Here is a 3,212-nt window from a genome sequence, read left to right on the forward strand (position 1 = left end):
TACCTGCTACCTGCTACCTCTGCTACCTGCTACCTGCTACCTGCTACCTGCTACCTGCTACCTGCTACCTGCTACCTGCTACCTGCTACCTGCTACCTGCTACCTGCTACCTGCTACCTGCTACCTGCTACCTGCTACCTGCTACCCTGCTACCTGCTACCTGCTACCTGCTACCTGCTACCTGCTACCTGCTACCTGCTACCTGCTACCTGCTACCTGCTACCTGCTACCTGCTACCTGCTACCTGCTACCTGCTACCTGCTACCTGCTACCCTGCTACCTGCTACCTGCTACCTGCTACCTGCTACCTGCTACCTGCTACCTGCTACCTGCTACCTGCTACCTGCTACCTGCTACCTGCTACCCCTGCTACCTGCTACCTGCTACCTGCTACCTGCTACCTGCTACCTGCTACCTGCTACCTGCTACCTGCTACCTGCTACCTGCTACCTGCTACCTGCTACCTGCTACCTGCTACCCTGCTACCTGCTACCTGCTACCTGCTACCTGCTACCTGCTACCTGCTACCTGCTACCTGCTACCTGCTACCTGCTACCTGCTACCTCCTGCTACCCCCTGCTACCTGCTACCTGCTACCTGCTACCTGCTACCCCCTGCTACCTGCTACCTGCTACCTGCTACCTGCTACCTGCTACCTGCTACCCCCTGCTACCTGCTACCTGCTACCTGCTACCTGCTACCTGCTACCTGCTACCTGCTACCTGCTACCTGCTACCTGCTACCTGCTACCTGCCCCCCCCCCCTGCTACCTGCTACCTGCTACCCTGCTACCTGCTACCTGCTACCTGCTACCTGCTACCCCTGCTACCTGCTACCTGCTACCTGCTACCTGCTACCTGCTACCTGCTACCTGCTACCTGCTACCTGCTACCTGCTACCTGCTACCTGCTACCTGCTACCTGCTACCTGCTACCTGCTACCTGAATGCGTTTCTCATGTAACCTCCTTCCACATAACACCCACCTGGGAATCTGAAAAATCCAGGCATAAGATCAGCCACCATCTGAGCAAGGTCCTTTCAGAAACCATGACCCTGTGCAAGCACAATGCTAACACAATTATTAAGAAATGAACTTTAAACCTAACTCAACCCCATAAAACCGGCTCATGAGGTGAGGTTTGATGTTGAGAGAGTGAGAGCTCTTGTGTGGGATTGGCTATTACGGGTGGTTTACGGGTGGTTTGATAACGGTCCGATAGTGGGTGACCTGATAAGCCCAACAAACACTCGCTAGGATAGGCTCGAAATGATTTTGATACCATATTAAGAAGTGAACTTTAATAAGCCTAATTCAACCCCATAAAATCGACTCATTAGGTGAGATTTGCACCCACTTATATACAATAAAATGTTATAATCTCTAATCGATGTGAGATCTCCAACAACAGTCACAACAAAAAGATGGCATTGCAGGCATGACCATGTCATCTTCTCTTCATAATCTAAGAAGTGATGCATGCAACATGCATAAGGGCATGGCTGAAACTTGGTCTAACCATAAAACTCCTTTCTTGGTTGTTGTTATTTGAAGACTTGCATTGTGGTTTGTGGCCTTCGCTTCAAGCACCGTCTCCATCCTTGTCCACTCTGTAACATTGTGATCAAAAGACCTACCACCATTGCACCAATACACAACTCATCCGTGTACATTGTAAAATAGTTGTAGATTTCTAAGGATAATCGTGCATATCATAAATGAATACCTAATATTGTTTGATGCCAACATTTCGTTATCAGATCCAATAAATGAGACGTCAAGATCAATCGCACCACTTGCTTTCACAAAGAAAGCTACTTTATACTTGTGTGCTTTCTCAATATTCTGATGAAACATTATACAAACATTATGAGAAACATTAAGAAAAAGAGTAACTAGTGAGATGAGAAAACATTGACCCTCCCAAAAACCAGGATTGGAGATTCCAACAAATTTGGGTCCATCACAGAGAACATTGATACGCAGTGCAACTTTGTTTCGATCAAAGCAAGAGCTACGATCTGTTGAAACCTCTATGCTTGAATTATCTCCAACTACTATCCATGGAAATATATTTGAGGGAACACTTGGCCCTCCAGCTTCGAAACCTCTGTTGCTCACAAGCTTCCCCCACAGTCCCCCGGCACCTGCATGGTTGATTTCCTGCCAAACATTCCAACATAGTTATTCACTTCCCATAAAAATCAAACCTTCTTCACACACTCTAACAATTCACATTTTTACGAATCTAAATTTTGGGACAATATATGATGAGTGATCCAATAGTGGATGGTTTCATAAGGTCGTTAGGATAGATTCGAAATGGTTATAATACCATATTACGAAGTGGATTTTAAGTCTAACTCAATCCCATAAAACCAATTTACACCAGTTATATACAGTGATATCCAACCCTTACCTCAAAAAATCTCCGAAAAAGGTCTCTGGAATTTTTCTCCCTTTGGAAGCATCTATATGCAAGGTTGATGTTTCATGAGCATAACTGTAAACAGCGAAGAAGGTCAAGTAAACAAGACAGATCTTCAGAGACATCATTGTTTCTATTTTCGTGCCCACTTTGCTTCTTCTTCCATACTATACTTATAGGATAACAAGTACGATTTGTTTCTGATTTTAATACTTTAATACTTCTAGTATTATTCATGTGTTATAAATTATATTTGTCAAGATTTAGTAGTTGCTAAGCACCTCTCATTATTTTCCAAAGATACTAAATGATTCTGTCTGTTTTTTAAATATAAAATAAAATTATCATTATTATTATTAAGTAATAAAAAAAAAAAAAAAATATATATATATATATATATATGATAAATAATTTTTATATAGAAATCGGAAAAGAGTATGTATTAATTTAAAAAAGGTATATTATCTTAACATGTGTACTATTTACAATTTTATCCTAAATTGAAATTAAACAAACATCAATAATGTGTTGACTCATCTATTGGATATTTCCAATTGGATATTGGAGGATTTTGGCCAGCTAAGAGCTGCCAGCAATTTTTTTTTTATCTAAAATAAATTTTAATAGAAAAAAAGAGGAAAGATTTCAATTTGAATTATATATATGTTTAATAAATAAAATAATGACTTTTTTAGTTCAAAAAGGCTAATAATTATTACTGTATAAATAATTTTGTTTTAAATATACGTGTAAGTTTTAAATTAATCTCCTGTTGAAATAACCGA

The 3,212-nt window shown here is 41.1% G+C and overlaps 1 long non-coding RNA gene across 5 annotated transcripts; it reads right to left on the reverse strand.

Moving 5' to 3' along the window:
- Positions 1 to 368: 368 nt before the first annotated feature.
- On the reverse strand, positions 369 to 2,576 carry LOC137824915 (uncharacterized). Of its 5 annotated transcripts, XR_011083283.1 has the most exons (5): positions 2,419 to 2,576; positions 1,726 to 2,162; positions 1,519 to 1,632; positions 830 to 992; positions 376 to 415 (listed from the first exon to the last, which is right to left on the reverse strand). It is a non-coding gene; the product is annotated as an uncharacterized lncRNA (long non-coding RNA). The 5 variants fall into 5 exon arrangements; XR_011083281.1 differs by having other exon boundaries at positions 830 to 1,632; XR_011083282.1 differs by having other exon boundaries at positions 1,519 to 2,162.
- Between the last annotated feature and the right edge of the window lie 636 nt (positions 2,577 to 3,212).

The sequence above is a fragment of the Phaseolus vulgaris genome, chromosome 11 (genome assembly GCF_000499845.2).
Source record: "Phaseolus vulgaris cultivar G19833 chromosome 11, P. vulgaris v2.0, whole genome shotgun sequence".
Lineage (NCBI taxonomy): Eukaryota > Viridiplantae > Streptophyta > Magnoliopsida > Fabales > Fabaceae > Phaseolus > Phaseolus vulgaris.